Raw genomic sequence first — 18,678 nt, 5'->3', positions numbered from 1 at the left:
TGTTTCGGCCTTGTTGGGCCTCATTGGTGAGGAGTAGCTTGGGTCTCTAGGCCCAGCAGGCACGGGACCCACGTCTGGGCATACCCGTCCAACTCGAGGTGACAAAGCAAAAACAAAGAGGTGATGGCTGGAAGGTTTAGAATTAATCTTAACCACTGACATTGCTCTGGGCAACCCTCCAGACCATCGTTCTTCGCCTGCCAAGCCATTACAGAAGGGGAAAGACCATATGCAAATCAGGCCTGGCCCCACCCCAAAAGGGGCAGTCCAGCCCGAACTGCTAGGTCGCATCCCTTCTGCACGAGACCACAAGCATCCCCAAACATGTTTCGGCCTTGTTGGGCCTCATCAGTGACGAGTAGCTTGGGTCTCTTGGCCCAGCTGGCACGGGACCCACGTCTGGGCATACCCGTCCCACTCGGGATGACAAAGCAAAAACAAAGAGGTGATGGCTGGAAGGTTTAGAATGAATCTTAACCACTGGCATTGCTCTGGGCAACCCTCCAGACCATCATTCTTCGCCTGCGAAGCCATTATAGAAGGGGAAGACCATGTGCAAATCAGGCCTGGCCCCACCCCAAAAGGTGCCGTCCAGCCCAAACTGCTAGGTCACATCCCTTACTGACAGACCATCATGTAACAGACACACAGAGAACATGTAACATAAACTACCTTCTCGTTTTCCCTCCTTTTGCTAGTTTTACCTTATCACCCCTTGCTCCTGCTGTCCAACATACTCCCCCACCTCTAAGCCCCCTTGGGCTACCTTTTTCAAGAACACTGCTCACACGGAAAAAGAATAATCTAAATTACTACTCCGAGTCTATTCAATATATATATAAGACTCCTACCGTTTGTCACTTTATCTTCACTTGTTCCCTGCACTGGACGAGACAATGCTATCCGGCGCCACCTTCTACCCTGTTCGGGCTAGGCTCCCTTATTTTTCTTTTACTCCTCTTTACCACAAAAACCTAATGGCCATATAAAGGATAGATAAGAAAAAGCCTCAGTAGCATTCACACAGACCCTATACTTTGTCCCCACTCTGCTGTATCTTTACCCAAGCTGTTATCTTGTTCCCCTCTTCCCTGACCCTTTTCCTTCCCTAAAATGTCTCGCAGCTGGTACTCACGTGTTCAGTTGGGTGGTCCGAGAGCCACCGTTCACAGTTTATCCACATTCTGGTCCGCACCTCAACCAAGCCGTGGCCCACCTTGGCGAGCAGTTTTTAGTTGGGTATTTGGAAAATGGGAACCCTTGGACCCGCTCTTTATATGCGCACAAACTGGTCAACCGGGGAGGCAATGGTTTTGATGGGGGGCGTCCCGGTTCTCGCCGCACAGCACGGGGGCTTCAGGGCACCTGTCCCGATCACATCGTGGTCACCAAAATGTAGGCCCACTCCCCGACTTACACGTCCAAAATACAAAGAATAAGGCACACCCCAGCGGGGAATGAGATCAGGAGAACAGGTTGCAAGAGTTTAGTCGTTTATACGAAATTGGTATCCGGAGAACTCTGCTGCCCGAGAGCGCTCTGACAAACATTACATATGTGGCAGCTTAAGAAGGTAAAAAGCGCCACAACTGGCATCATGCTATAGGGGACTACATGGATACAGGATTGGATAAAACATTCGGCTACATATGTCTTTGATGACGTTGCTCCTGCTGGATTGGTTGTTCAGTTGGCGGGAGGGCGCGTGCCATGAGGTCCAGTTGCCTGAGTCCGGGTGGGGTGAGGGTCAGGTCACAATGAAGCAGAGCAGTCACTAACTAATCTAACATAACATATTGTTTTTAGCATGCACTAAATAATAGTCACTAAGACTCCTTTGAGCAAATCATTCTAGGTTTATGATAACACCATTATTCACTGGGGCTTGTGGGGTTTATCAGGACTCGGGGGTCTTGGTCTAGGTGGCATCATTGATCATGGGGGGAGTCTGAGCACATCAGAAGAACTAGGGGGCATGCTGACATTTGTTAGTTCTAAGGTGCAATATACTCTGACAGAGGTTGATTTTTGTTAGTTGGGGCACACTGGGGTGGGCATCACATCAAGGTTACACGCCTGGCACATCAAGAGAATACCCAGCGGGGCCATGGGGTTATATTGGCAGTAATTTTCCAACAGCGGGGGTAAGAGGGCACAGGCAGGTTTGTGGAGATGGATGGGCTGCAGGGCTTGGTTCGAGCCGGTACACGCACAGGACAGTGATCTCAGAAGAAGGGTGAGGTGTTACATTTATATTGTTGCAATTGCCTCCGCCTCAGGCGTGAGAATGGAGCTGCAAAGCTTTCAGACTCGGAAAAAAGATGTGGGGCCTTGGAGCATGCTGTGTGCGGCGCTGTATATGGGAGATAAGCCTTTTCGTATTATTGCAGTGAGGCCTAGTCGAAAGATGGAGTTGAGGGTGCCCAAAATGGATGCCAAGTGTCCCTACAACAGCCCCACCTATGTCATCATCAGCTTGGGGGCTGGTTATGCACACAGGGGTGAAGGAAGTGTCCCCCACTGTTGGTCGAGCAAGTGATGCGTCTTGAACTGAATGGTTGAGGGGGGGGCCGAATGGCCTGCCACTCCCACACACAGCATAGCCTAAAAAAGTACCAAGGCTATTTTCATAGACCGTGGTAGGAAAAATATGGTAGTTACCACTGCCACCAGCCAAATCTTAAAGAAAGGGGACCAAAATAATGTTCCATGAGAGACAGACAAAAAGGGATAACTATTAACCCTTTCCAGTACTCTATGTAAGATAGTTTGTACTGGGTCTGTGATTTTAAAAAGACTAGTAAAGTCAATGGCAACTTTGCATGTTCTGGGAGACAGTAGTCAGTCCCAGAAAATGGAGTTTAAAGTGGGACGTCTGAAAAAGACAACCCTGTGTCACTGCACTAAAGGTGCTATGTGACAACAGTAAAAAGATGATACCTATGGAGAAGGTGAGGCTCCACAGTCTATGAACACAAAAAGGTAAAACACACAGCAAAACACATGTAAGAGTGGGAAAAAAGGCTCACACTCTTACCAGGTGAAAAAAAGAAATCCTAGAAATCTAGCAAAGCTGCTGAGGGACTCAGTAGGTAAGGGAAATTAGCCATTATGGAGAATTCTCCCTAACACTGATAAAGAAGGAACTTTGGTGCTTTTTTGTTACAACATGCCCTCTGCAGGAAGAGACTGCTATTGCGAAAGAGGCTTTGGCAGAAGGCACTGATACCTATGCTTTGAACTGTATCCTTGTGGCAGAGAAGCCAGAGTGTGTGCGAAGCTCAAATGTGCCGCCTTGCCCTGTGCTGAAAACAACTGTTCAATTATCCTGACATATTATTTCTTGAGCACTTTTCTGTTTGAATACATTATTGTCCCACACGTTTTGTATTTAGAAGTAAGGATTGGCATTAGGTTTATTAGTATAAAGTGAAAAAATGGGCGAGGCTGCACTCCAGGTCCTGGTCAATTAAACCTGTTGCAAAAAATATATATCTGAGTTAAATCCCAAAATGGACAAGTATTCACCAGGTTAAATCCCATGTGCTGCAAATCCCAAAGATGAACAAGTATTAGCAGGGTTAGATGCCTTCTGCTGCAATTCAGTTGCTCAGTATTAACAGGGTTAGATCCCATCAGCTGCAGTTCTGTTGTCTGTAGTTGTTCTCCTCCAAGAGCTTTCTTATCTCAAATAATCATCAGGGAGAAAACAGTGAGGTCGGGGGGATGGGAACAGGGCAGACAGAACTCCCTCTTTAGCAAGTAAGTGAAGTTTAAGCTGGTATTGTACGTGTCATTTATATAGTGCCTTTTACCATTAGACTCAATGCGCTGTAAGTGGGAACTCCCTCAGAAGATCAAAGTCCAGAGTGTTTGAGGTAGTGCAGTAAAATTAGGATGTGTGTGTGCATTTGGCCAAATAAGGCTTAGGAGGTTTGGCCAGGCTCGAGTTAGTAACCCATGTGGACAGGCATGTGGGTGCACTAAAGTGAGGTAATTCTGTATGTTTAAATAGTACGCTTTAGTTTGAAGCACTTGCACGCATAGGTTAATGTTACCATTGTAAGTCACCTGATTTTTAAATATATATTATGCTTTGCATGTTTTGTTTTGGCCTTGGTATATGTCACACATTTTCACTCCTCATAAACTGGCTCGCCACTTATTGTTATCTTTGTGCTATTGTACAGGCTCCCTTTGTGGGAATGTCTCCACCATTCGTAAATGTGTTTTTGTAAGGCATATCTGATCAAAATTGACATCACTGTTCTTCAATAAATACAAATACAAATAAGAACCCATTTATTATACAGATGAGAGCTTTCTTAGATTTAGCCGGGAATTGTTGAAAGTGGATCTTAGGATATGCCTACATTTTCAAACTGCTACAACAATACACCCGGGTTAATACAGTATAACCTTTACAGTGGACTTCAGAAACTGAGGATTCATTCGTTAAGGAAAATATCTGCATTGCCAGTGCACCTGTAGTAGAGCTTAACGATAAGAAAAGGTTCACCCTGTACTGCCAGGAGAGAAACGGGTCTGCCCTAGCAGTACTCATTGAGAGACATGGCATCCATCATAAATCTGTGGCTTATTGTAGTAAAGAAGTAGATTCTGTTACTGCATTGCGGCAGCTGCACTAGTGCTGCAAAATTGTGAGACTATCCTGCTGGTCTTCCATGGAGGTTGCAGTGCCACACTCAGTTGTATCACTTTTGCTGAAAACCAAAACACAACAAAGGTCTGTATCTCAAGCCAGAAAATATTTTACCTGGGTGCTCAGTGTTGAAGCCGGACTCTCTGCTCTCTACTCCCTAGGATGGTGAACCGCATGATACTGAACCACACAATTGCATAGCTATTACCAATTTCTCATTGACACTTGGTACTGATTTAACTGATGTACCCCTCCCTGAGGCAGATGGGTCCTGTTGCGTAGTATGTGGTTTACAAGTCTCAGGCGGTGGTGGAAAGTGGGAAGTTGTCCCAGGTCACTTACGCACTGGTTGCAGAGTTGCAGGTTGCACTCACAAGGGTGTGCAGACTAGCTGCCCAACAATCTGTTCATATCTCTACAGATTTGAGATATGCATTTAGGGTATTCAATGAATTTGGTCAGCAGTGGAAACAGAGAGGGTTCCTGTTATCATCAGGATCCCCCATTAAAAACAGCCAGTATGTGAAAGAGCTCCTATATGCCATTATGTTACCTGAAAAGATATCTATTATCAAGTGTACCGCTCCTCACAACCCTAAAGGATGAAATTAGTTGCTGCAACAATTTTGCAGCTAGAAGTGCAAAATTGGCTACTGTATCTGAATTGGAAGATAAATATCTTCTCCCTGTTAAAATCCATGTTGACCCCTCTCCATACAAGAACCTGAACAATGTGTCTCAGATGCATGAAAGTGCCCACTCCAGTGAGAAGAATAACTTGATTAAGAAAGGCTATCAATTACATGATGACCCTCTCTGGTGAGATGACTGAGGTCAATTAGTGGCATCAAAGATATTATTGCCACACCAAGTCAGGATGTACCATGTACCATGACCAAGCTCATATGGGAAAGGGAGAGATGCTTATATCTCTAAATAAGTCCTGGTTTGCTCCCCAATTCTCTAAAAAGCTTCAAGAGTATTGTAGGCATTGTGCCCTCTGTCTCCAGAATAATATGGGTTGTCTGACCTGGAGTCAAGATTGAAGCAGCCAAGGTGAGCTATCTATTCTGGAAAGGAGTGAATGTGCGTTGGAGGAATCATCCCTTGTTAAGGTGCAAAGAAAGAACACCAATAAGTGTTTTATTCACTTAAAACCTGAAAAATGGACTAGATCGTGGTCTCCTGTCATGTGAGCCAGGGATGGAAATAGACTCAAACTTGGAGTCCTAGAAGAATAGTGAGTGCCTGTTCTCCCATGCATTCCCAGAGACAAGGATACTTTGCAGGGCCAAGTTCAAAGACAATCTTCATGACAGCAGGCTTGGGTGATGCAGGGCTAATTGGGTGGGGAGGTAAAGTCAGGCCCATCTCCTTGCATCTGGGTCTGGGCTTACGTGCTGCTAAATGAACCGAATGTTCCAGACATGGCACAAGCATGCCAACCAAATGTAGGGGTCCATATAACGAAGGAACTTATAGTTTGAAGACCAATATGAACCTGGGTATCTAATGGTTTTAAAGATGACATGTTTTAGAGGTGGGCATATATTGCCCACCTGACTGTGGGCAGCCAATCACAATCCTAGTTCCTATATAATGTGTACTTAGATGTTCCTCTTAAGCCTATCCCGATCCCCAGTAGGTTTTTTGTTATTTGCCACGTAGAATGACATCACCTCTGATGTGTTTTTTAGTATAACGTCTATGGGCCTCATTATGACTGAGGCGGAACGGGTTAATGGGCTCCGCTAAAGGAGGCAGACCCGTTAAACCCGTTCCGCCTCATTACAAGCTCCCCTCGTGGGACCCAGTAAGTAACGCCTGCTCAAACCAGGCGTCCTTACCGGGTCCTGCGAGGGGAAGAGGGAGCAAACAATGGGCCGCTCATAATCGGCACGTTGTTTGCACCCTCTCCCATTCCCATTGAGCCCTATTAGGGCTCAATGGGAATGGGGAAGGTCCGGGCCTGGGTTCCTAGAGGGAGGAATTACCAGGCCCTCCGAACTCGGAATGGCCCGGTAATTCCCCATTTTGGGAACCCGGACCCGATTTCGGCGGCAGCCAATAGCGGCATGGCTACTGCCGAAGTCGTAATGATGCCCTATGTCTATGTTGTGTGAAAAAGTCATTGAGAGAAACCATTCTAACTCCCTGTTTTAGATCATTTTCAATAAAAGAGTACTTTGCCATCTTCCTTAGTTGGTTGGATTATTTGGAATTATTCTGTGAACCCATCCATAGTATCCACGTTCCTAAAAGTCCCTAAGGTAAAACTGGTATTGGAGGTGGTGCTAATCTGCTCTTTCATTCTGATTTCTCGCTCTCTGTCATTTCCCCTCCACTCTCTCTCTTCCCCTCCTTTGAATATAATTTCTGCTTTACTAGCAGGCCATTTCCTCTATTGTTGATTATTTACTGGCCAACTGGTCCTCTCTCCTCATTCTGTGAAGATCTAAGCTCTCTGCTATCACCAGTCTTACCTGTTGACTCCCCTTTTTTCGTACACAGCGACTTCAATGTCCATCTTTCCTCCACCCTTGCTCCCGCCTCGTTCCTTCCCACTATTCAATCCCATCACGTTTCTCAATATCCTACTCCTCCTTCTCATGTTTCTGGTTCTTGTCTGGTTCTTAAATTTTCTTTGCATCCCTCTACTTCTACCATCATAATCTCAACATTTGTTTCCTCTGAACAAATTCTGCTCTCTTTTTACTTCTCTCCCCTTGCTCCCTCCACTCCCCCACATTCTGCCACCACCTTCTTTCATCACATTCTTTGACACGTTAACAATAATCATGTTACTGCTACACTCTCTAACACCCTTCTATCTTTTACAGATTTTTCACACCTCTCTGCCGACACTGCATTATCTTCTCTTAATTCTGGTCTTCACTCTACTCTTGATTCCATCCATCAGGCACGCCCCTGCCAACCTTCTCGCAAACCCCCTCAAGCTTAGCTATCCCCTCACCTCTTGTCCCTCCACTCCTCTCTTCGTCAAGCTGAGAGGCGCTAGAAATATTCTAAGTTACTGGTTGATTTCAGTCTCTTGCTTCCCTACATTCTTCCTATGATTCTTCCTTACTCATTGGCAAAAAGCAATATCACTCTGACCTCATTTTCTCACTTTCCCCTCACCCCGTCATCTATTCCAAACTTTGAACCATGTTCTATTCCCCTCTTCTACTGACTCTTTTCTTTTCTCTTCTCTTTTTCCTGTTGAATTTCCTACACCTCTCTTACCAATATCATCACCTTGTTTGGTCTACAATGTAATTTCTACGCTGTTGGCTCCCAAATCCTTCTTTCCTTTTCTTTCTTCTCAGATACTCTTCATTCTGCTATTACTTCCTGTCTTCTTTCTGTCCATCCTTGGATTCATTCTTGTTTCCTTCACCTAAACTCAGCCAAGACTGAAATTCTAGTTTTTCCTTCCTCCATCCCTTTATATTCTCTGCTTCCTACTACCATCTCCTCCCTCTCATTTCTTTCTCCCCTTCTGCCCGCAACCTCAGTGTCTCCTATGACATTTCTCTTTCTTTTACTGCACATATTTCCAAAACTGCACACGTCTGTCATCTCCAACTTTTCAATATTCCTAAAGCCTGTCCTTTTCTCACCTTTCAAGCCACTAAACTCATTCTCTCTTCTCTGGTCTTATCTTGCCTAGATTAATGATGTGCCCTACTGAATGCACTGGTTGCCTATTGGCTTGCTCCTCTACACTCAATCTTTTACTCTTCCTACATTCATATTCTATTTTCTCTTTTCCACCATACTTCTATTTCCTCTTCCCCCTCTCCATTCCTTGGCTATCTTTGTAATCTTGTCTTCTTTTTCATTCTCTCTGTATTGTTTTTAAATGTCTTCATGACCAGGCTCCCTCTTATCTTGCATTCTTAGTCTCATTCTATGTCCCCACCTGCTAATTACGATCCCAATCCCTTTTTCTTTTAACAGCCCTGAACCCTCCAAAAGAACTAACGCTGGAGGTTCCAGCTCCCAAACACTGGAATGCCTTGCCCACAGCACTCAGAAATGAAAAATCATACACAATATTCCATAAAGCCCTTAAAACTAAACTGTTTAATTAAGCTGTAAATGTCAAGAGCTTATCTACACCACAACATTGTTCCACTGTGACCAAGGAACATAATGCCAACCCTTTCTCTCTACTTGTAACTCTACTGTGTTTGTATCATCATTGTATTTTGATTGTCTTCACTGTCATTTTTCTGTACTAGTCTTACAACTAAGTAAGATTACTGCAACAGCGCCACGATGCCTAAGGGCCGTTTGTGCGCTTTACAAATGTAAATAAATAAATTAAAATAAATAAATATGCACAATCAAATTTTAGCTCCTTTTACAATCAATTGTTTTTGCTTTTTTCAAGTAACCTATTCAGCTGTTGAACCAAGGTGTGCCTATGCCATTCTGCCTTCCTTGCCTTTCTTAATCCTTCTTTTCATTGCACTCTGTGCTTCTGGTGTAATTCAAATCTTATTGTGTTTTTAACATCACTGCATTCCTTATTTTTTTTGTTCCCTGTACTAAAGTTTTTCCATTGCATCTGTTTCTTTCTTCCCTTGGCTATTGGACTGCAGGTGAGCTTGTGCTAGTACTGTGCTGTGCAGCCCCTCCTCTATCTTCCTCCTATACTCTGCTGCCCCTCTGGCACTCACCATCTCTCCTAACTTTTCTAACTGCTACGCTATCACCTATCCTCCCTCTCTCACCAAGTCTGGAAGAGGAAAGCTCATAAAAGACATCCTGACCATTAACCCTGACATACCTATCGCATACACCTATGTCAGCGCAGCTTCCGGATAGATTTTCACTGATATCCCCTTTTCTGTCCCCTCCCCAGATCTATGGACTCCTCACCTTACCTCTACTCTCTCTCCTCGCACATCTTCAGCCATTAATGGTGGCACTAGATGGGAAGTACTCTTCACAGGCTTCTCATCATCCAGCTGTATCATTAATGTCTATCACAATGGCACTATCTTGGTTCAGGGTCCTCAACTCAACCTCCTCCTCTTTGGCAGGCACTTGCCATCCCTTAGTAACTTCCTTCCTTCCATCACTCTCTCTGCCCCCCCTCCCTCCTCTGTCTGGTTTACCACACCCCTGTACGCCTCAGAAAACCTTCAAAGACAGTGACCTCATGTATCTAGCCACACTTAATGTGCATTCTTCTATCAAACACTCTGCCGACATCTGTCACCTGCTTGAAGACCTTGACCTTGATATCCTCGCTCTTACTGAGACGTGGTACAATGCCAGCTCAGCCACGGCTTTAAACTCCCTTCTCCCTGATGTCTATAAGATCATCTCCAAGGCTCGCTCTAACCGTGCTGGTGGTGTGGTTGCCCTGATCTTCCCTGATCGGGTCCTCTATTCCCTCATACCCACCCAGCCTTACTCTTCATTCCAGAGCCTGGTTTGCAAGCTATTCATCTCTCCCACTTCCTCCCTGACCATTGCCAATATCTACAGGCCACCCGACTCTACCTCCTTGTTCCTCTATGAAAGGGCTGATTTCTCCTCCTCTATCCTCACAACCACCTCTATACCCCGTCTCCCGGGTGACTTCAACATCCACCTCGACTCCTCTATCATGGCATCCACTCTCTTCCATGACCTCTGCATTTTGCTCTCCCTCTCCATTCTCCCCTCTGGCCCTACTCACTTGGCTGTACACACTCACAATACCTTCACCCACACTGATCTTTTGCTCTCCTCCCCACTCATCACCCCACTCTGCTGGTCAGACCATTCTCTCCTCTCCTTATGCCATCTGACCGCACCTCCCCCAGCCCTGCCAACCTTGTTCACGAACATCCGTCCGATGAAACGTGTGTCATCTACCTTCACCCCCCCTCTGTCCCTCTGCAGACTCTACCTCTGACTCTGCTCTCTGCACCCTACATCTTGCCATCACTAACACTCTTGACATTCTTGTCCCAGTCATGAGGCTCCTCCTGAAACATGCCTCCAAGTGTAACACCTGTATGACTCTGAACTTGCAGCCCTGAAACTCAAGTGCAAAGCAGCGGAATTGAAATGGCAGACCTCAGGATCACCCCCTAACAAACTGGCCTTTAGCCTGCTCCAAAGGCAATACCAACTATCCAGTTGCTCCAAGAAAAGGGCCAATATCCAGGCTTGCATCTCTGGTGCATCCAACAACATGGCTGAACCTTTTAAAATCTGCAAGGAACTAGCCAACACTACTGCATTCTCCACCTCATCTCTTCCCTCCCAGGCCCTCTGCAACGCATTGGACACACACTTTACTGCTAAAACTCAGGACATCCTGAGCACCATCTACCCTTTCCCCTTTGCCTTCACCCAGACCCTGCCTTCAATGGCCTCCGATCCTCCCTGTGCATTTCTCGCCTCCTTCTCTCCTATCACACCTGATGAGGACAATAGAGTTTTTCGCACCATGAAGGTCTCCTCCAAACAGGTCTCCCCCTGTTCCCCCAGAACCATTAAGGACACTATTTTGGGTCTCTTTCCCCCTGCCCTCTCTGAGTTCTTACTACTGCCCCATCTCTATCACTCCCTTCCTTGGGAATTTTTTGGAGTCTTCCCCCAACTGACCCAGCACAGTGAAGTTGTTGGTTGCCTACATAACCATCAATCTGGATTCCAGGCATCCGGAGGCACAGAAACTGCTCTTCTGTACACCCCGTGAAGAATTGCTTTCATCTCTTGACTTCAACTCTCCATGTGTTCTCATTCTACTTGATCTCTCCTCTGCATTTGACATGGTCAACTACTCCATCCTCATAAACCAGCTCCACAATACCCTAGGTATTTCAGAGGGGGCACAGGACCTCTTTCCTTGATGACCATCCATCCAAGGTCATTCTGGTCTCTTTTTCCTCCCCTATCTGTAACTCCACCTGCAGCGCCCCCCAACCCCAGCTCCAACCTTTCTCCCTGGCTCTTTAACAGATATCTTGCTCCGCTTGCACACCTAATTTCCACCTTCTCCCCGAAATTCCAGTGTTATTCAGATGACACACAGCTCTTCTTCAAACTTCCCTCTGATCCTCTCCTTTCTTCCTCCATTATTCCTGACTTCCTATCTGTCATCCAGTCCTAGTGGTACTCTAATGATCTCTGCCTGAATGCCAGCAAGACTGAGATCCTTCCCATTGGGACTCCTGCTCCCTCTTCATTCTCCTCACTCTGGCCACCCTCTATGGGCTCTCCCCCTTCTCCTTCAACTGAAGCCAGAAACCTTGGAGTTATCTACGACTCATCTCTTTCCTTCTTCCCTCAAATTCAGGCCCTTGCCAAGAAGGGCCGCTTTCAACTCCACTTCCTCAAAGGAGTCCTTTCTTTCTTCACTTTCGCCCAGAAGCTCAATGTATCTATAGCCCTGGTTCTCTCTAAGCTAGACTACTGCAATAGTCTCTTCCTTAATGTACCCTCTTCTTCTCTACGATCCCACCAGCTAATCCAGAAAAGGGCTCCAAGGCGTATTCTGGGCCTCAAGCTCAGGCACTGCATCTCTCCAGCCCTGAAATCTCTCCACAGGCTCCCGGTTTCTGCAAGGATAAAATTCATATCCCTCTGCATCATCCATGAGGCTGTCTGGGGCTGGGCACCATGCTAGGTACAAATTACTCTCACTAAATACTCTCCCTCCAGATCTTTACGTTCCTCTTGTACCAATTATCTGTGCGTCAACCAGTTTGCTGAACATCAAGCCAATCTCTTTCCTCGGCTGGCTCCCTCCAATGGAACATCCTCCCCCTACCTCTGCGTCTTAAGTCGGATCTCCTCAAATTCTGGAAGCTCCTCAAGACCTTCCCTTTCACCTCCTCCTTCCTTTCCCCCCCTCCTCTGATAAATCTTACAGTTGCTGAGATTGGTGACTAGGGCCCTTCTGCTCCCAGCACTTGCCTTGGCACCCACTGGCCTGTGCTATCAAAGGCCTGCACTTCCTACAGTTGACAACCGTTAAGAAGTCACTTAAGAACTGCTTCCCACCAAGCAATTCCCCTTGTGGTACTACTAACACTTACCCCCTTCCCGCTTCCCTTCTCTCTCTCTGCACTTGCACGTTCTGAATGCTCACAAGATCTAGTAGGACCACCTCTATCTTTCAATGTTATATTTGCATTTCAATCCCATGTTCCCTCCCTGTTGCCCTGTGAGCGCTTTGAAACACAATGTACTTGCTGCATAAGCTCCTTACAAATGCACAATAAAATAAAATACATGCTTCCCAAGTTTGGAATTCTCTTCCTTTCTCTATTCACTCTTCCCCTACTCTTTCTACCTTTCGTTACACTTTAAAAATGTATCTTCCCTCACGCTAATGTTCCTTCCTTCTAGGCCATCGATTGCTTTTATCTAGGTTTCTACAGTATTGTCTTGTATAGCGCTTTGGTAAGCACACTTTATAAATTCAACAAAGGAAATTAAATTTTTGAACACTACAAAGGTGGTGGTGAAAGAAATTGTGCAGTGCAATATTAAGAGCAGGGACACTTATTCAGTTCCCCCAGCTCAAATGTTTCCATTGTGTGTTTGTACCAGGAGAGTGGAGTATTGAAGATCAGAATGTGGTGTTAGGAAAGAATTATAATAATTGAATTGAACTATGCTGCTATTTACTAACCACTTTGGCTTCCACAAATAGTACTGAAGAGGTAAGGCTGTGTTCGAACACCACTCATGCTTATTGCCAATGCAATACAGACTTAGATAATATAAGGTGTACTTTGATTCAGTATCTAGTTTCGTCTACATTTCAGGCAACTGGGTTCATGAAAAACAGAAAAGACGCACAGTCATTCTCGCTGGTTTGACACAGTGAGTAAGAAAGATAGATCAAGGTTTTGATATGTAATTCTGAATGCCACATTGGCAACAGTGATTTTGACCATCCCCTTGTCAGTGTTTCAGGTCATGACTCAGATGCAGGGATGGCCACTATCCCCCTCCAGCAGTAGACTGAGGAGATGCACAGAGGAAGAAAGAAAAGGGAAGTAGCTGATATAATTTGGGATGGGGCCACTACGGCCGCTGAAGCTTAGGGTGTATATAATGGGCAAAGTTAAGATGGCTGTTTATGCCGATTAGAATGAGCAACAGTACTTTTCTCTGGAGCACAGCTCACAAACACCAACACTAACATTGTGGAGCCGCACATAACAGGGTCTCTTAGCAAACCGATGAGAGATGTTTATATGTCTGTTTATGTTTATTTATAAAGTGCTCAAATCCGTGAACATAAGAGTGCTGCAGAAATCAAGGGTAATCAGAATTACCAGTTTAACAGTCAAGATGTATCTAAAACAAGTTTGTCTTGAGTGCATTTCTAAATTTGCTGACTGTGATTCGAACCTGAGGTAGGAAGGATGTTTGTTCCAAATGTTGTTCGAAATTTTAGAATCTAGCACAGCAAAAGTTCTCCCACCAGCAGAATTTAGCCTAAATCTGTGGCACACTATCATGTTAAGTGTGGCATCTCTGGGATTGCGTAACAGTGTACCACTTTTGTCAGTTAGCAAGACAAACAGGGGCTTTACCACAAAGATAGCTGTGCACCAAGGTGGCCTTTTTGAACACAATTCTATCAGAAACCCTCATTTCTGAGGCCGTTGAGATATGAGCATGATAGGGAAGAATTATGACAATTCTGGCCGTATGGTTCTGAAGAATCTGAAGATAAGTCCAGTATATATCAAATTACAATAGTATTATTTTGCGCTGGTAATTGCTAGTGCAGTAGTTGACAGATGGTCAGAAGAAAAATACGTGTGGTTCTCTTTAAAGAGTCTCAGGTGATAGGACATTGCTAATGATTTAGTTAATTTGAGAAGAAAAATCAAGAACAAATTCAAAGACTACTCATGGAGATTTGTCTTTATTTCGTGTAGTAATGTCACAAGAACCTAGTTGAAAAGAGGAATATTAAGAGATCAATGAGGGTGAGGGGAGCTATGAGGGTGGACACACATTAGCTCAGTGTTGTTGGTATTAAGGGCGAGCCAGCTGTTCTGCATCCATGACTTAACCTGAAACAAGTATCAGCCAAAACGTTCATGTATGGCAGCGGACAACCTGTTTGTTTAAATAATAGTTGGGAATCATTCAAATAACAGTGACATTTAAATTTAACATCAGTGTAGTAAGTAAGTCATGAAATGGCTCAATGTAAATATTAAACAATAAGCGGATCCCTGGGCAACACCATATTTGGTGTCATCAAAGGTTATGCAGAACCTGTGACCCATAATAAAAGATGCAAATCAATGGAGAGAGAGGAGAGTCAGAGACTCTGGCAACAGAAGAAAGTCCCTTTTAGAGGACCTGGTGATCCAATGTGTCAAATGCCATAGATACATCAAGCATTATCATTAGAGAAGAGTCCTGCTATGCCACGCTGCCTGACTTCTTCATTTTATTTGAAGGACATTCACTGTTTACATCCACCCCTTCCATGCGATCCTCCTTATCTAGTAACATGGTGATTATAGGTGTTGCGTCACAAGTATTCAGAGTAACGCCAATGAAGCCTCAGTTCATTTTTAATTAGTTATCCCACCTATTAGCCTTGGAGGAGCTGCAACGTTATTAATTTAACGGTTTACTTATTTTCTGATTTATTCAATTTTTGAATGCCCATGTTAAGAATTGTTTAGGTGATTTGCTTAAAATATAAAATTGATAATATTCTGTGATAGAGTGCTAAATGGCTGTTTCCTTCCTTTTTGTTGGCTTCTATCTCATACTCGTGTCCTTCCTTTTAGGTCATTTTCTTATGTATTTTACTTAAATTGTCTAAGTAATGTACTCACTTCATTTATCCTTTATGCATGTTCTACATATAAACCGAACTTGTTCACATTGGTTACTCATTTGATTTGAATTACTGACATTTGGTTTCAAAGCACGAGACCATCAAACACAAGACGAGGGCAGGTGGACAAATACAGAAAAAGAACAAAAAGAAATAATTACCTGAAAAAAATCGCGAAATGATGAATGTTTTGTCTAGGCCTCCTGTAAAGTAGCATTTAAAAAACTGTTTTGAAACAGACATATTCTAATAATATTTTTAAGAAAGACAGATGCACGCTGAGCTTGTCTTTTACAAATTGAAACTTGTGAAAGAAGATAATCGTGACGCAAGAAACGTAATGCTGCCTATCATTATATTTTGCCAGGAATTCAGGTAGGTTTGTGTAATAGCACATGTAGCATTCCAAGTGCTGAATGGGATTACCACAATAAAAGATCCCAACCCCAAATAACCGCACAGACTCAAGGAATATGGCAAAATACTACTTTATTATATTTCAATAAAGTAGGGAAACCTGGCGAACAAACAGATTGTAGCTGACACACTCTCAATGCATTTCAGTTACACAAAAGGTCATTCTACATGGCTAACAGTAAAAACCTACTGGGTGGAGGGATTGGTTAAGGGAAACGTATATACCTATAGTTTATATGAATGTTAGTATCATCATTGGATGCCCCTCATCCAGTAGGCACGCCTTGGACTACCTCTAACTATATATAATACACATAATGAAGTAATAACAGGAGCGGATAGGCCCATGCAACAATGTATGGTCCATCATTGCAAAGGTCCTTATGATTGGTTGGCACTCGCTTACCAACCTTGGACATTCGGCTTATTAGCAGTACGTAATCAACGATAGCCAGGTCTCAAGGGAATGTCAAACTGCCTTTCTTAGCAAATTAGCCTACCATCACTCATGAGTTGGGCCCTAATCCAAGCCTTCTTTTCTATAGTTGACCTTGCTGACTGTTCTCTTTCTCTGAAATGTAAAGGGAGTGAAAGTACATTGCTATCTTCATCTGGAGCTTTATACATAGGCCTTGTCTTCTGGTCTCATACCAGGTGTGAGAAGACCATGATTTTGTCCATTCTGTCCTTCTATTTAGTGCTATTTGATTCAATCATGTTGGGTGCTATTACTCACCTTGGCCTCTGGAGACTTGGTTGCTCCATTCTGCATGTACTATCTGCATCATTAATTGAACAATACTTGGCAATCTCAACTGTTCACTCCATTACTTAATCTAAGAGATATATGTCCTGCACATGTAGCTTATTTTCTTTGACTCCTTTCAACCCATGCAGTTGCTTTTTCCTTTGGAATCCTTGATTCTGAGCCAACCAAATGTCCTTTGTTCTTGCACGAATCTGTATTCCTTTTCCTGTCAGCTCTGCAGCTTTAGTTTCCCTCCTTGAGGCTTCTCGCTTATTTTTATACAATGCTGACGTCCATTTTCTCAACATGGCTGGTTTTCTGCGTATATACATCGATTACATCTCTTATCACTTCTCTTCTTAGTGTAAATGGTGTTCCTTTTCATTTGCATATATATTTGCTTTGTTGCTTCAATTACATCTTCACTCTTTAGATATCCATACATCGAGTTCAGTGCATCCACGTATCTTCTCTCATTAGTGGCGTCACATTTCTTCTGGTCAACTTTTCTCATAGTTCTTTGATATTCATTGGTGTCTGCAAGCTCATGTCTACCGTATCAGTCAGAGGGTACATTTGGTATGGTTGTCTGAGCGCATAACCTCTCTCGTACCTTCGATGTGGTATTGGGATGATACCAGGTTTGAAACACGGTGCTTTATTACTGTTCTTCCAATATGACTGAGGTATTGTATGATATGATATGGCATTTAGGTGCCTGTACAAAAATGCTTCTAGGCATGACAAAACAAGAAGGGGGAAGCAAAGGGAGGACAAAACAACGATCTTACTAGGCCTTCTGTGATTCAGATTGCGCAATTGCGGGGAAGAGGGAAGGGGAGAAGTGCCGTGGGGGGGAGAAAAGAGAAGTGCAGGCAACTCAATAAGTGCAGCCTGTGGGTGGCTTATAAGTACAGAGAGAACAACTGTAGGATTGCAGGTACAGACCGTTAACTGCTAGCTGAGCCCAGAGGCAGTGCAAGGGCAACTGGACATGCAAGAGTCTGGGCACAAGTTCACAGGGTATCCAGGTGACCAGTGCGCGGATCAGGCCGGTACATCAGCAGAGGGGAGGAAGGAAGAGAGAACGTAGAAGTGAAAAGGAAGATCTTGAGTTGCTTCCGGAATCAGAGGTGGTTCTGCTCAAGTTTGAGAGGCAGGAAGGCTGTTCCAGAGGGAGGCCCTGTCGAGGAGAGAGCTCTGCCCCCAACTCTAGGCTTGGAGAAGCATCTAACCGTCAAAGAGTTGGAGGTGGAAGTACGCAGTGCTCGAGAAGGAAGATTCTTAACACGTGAATTGGCCTCTCATATCCTCTCCCGTGTTTATACTATTTGCAAAAAGATGACATTCCAATGTCCAATGCTCAACTCTTCACCAAGAGAGGTAATCTACCTACTTACTTCTAATCCCTCACTCCTCATCTCTTCTCCCATATCCTTTCCAACTGATATCCTAACATCACCCCCAAACGCTTGCATCCTCACCTTACCTATAACTCCACCAAAACATAGACTTACATGCTAGTCTTTAGCAGTGTGATTCTCTTCTACAGTCAATGTATGGGACAGCATCTCTATTTTATTGCACCACTAAATATAGTTCTCAACATCACAAACACCCATTCTCTTTACGTGCACTCAACAGCACAGATGTAATGTCCCCATTACCAGGCTGTTATATAAGATTTTAATTAGCACCTATCAAAGTCTTTGGCTGCTTTTCCCCTTCATCCTGTGAGTTAGTACACAGGTTGAAGCCCTTACTTCTTTGGTTTTCTACTTTCAACCTGACGTTGCAGTTTGAACATGAGCTCCTTAATGTTGTTGTGTCCCTGAATGCAATTTTAAACATTTGCTAAGTGGAGTGCACAAGTAAAGTGTACAAACAGGCACAATCCTCTTTACTCTTTGGTTTTACGCTCCATTTTGTAAAAAAACAAAAACATCGTGGTTTTATACCCCAGTATTTGGCTAGCTCCTGCTGCAATTAAGACCTTTTGTACAGAGTTTCTGT

This window comes from Ambystoma mexicanum, chromosome 6p (assembly GCF_040938575.1).
Source record: "Ambystoma mexicanum isolate Mex_15411 chromosome 6p, UKY_AmexF1_1, whole genome shotgun sequence".
Lineage (NCBI taxonomy): Eukaryota > Metazoa > Chordata > Amphibia > Caudata > Ambystomatidae > Ambystoma > Ambystoma mexicanum.
This window is presented reverse-complemented; position numbering follows the sequence as displayed.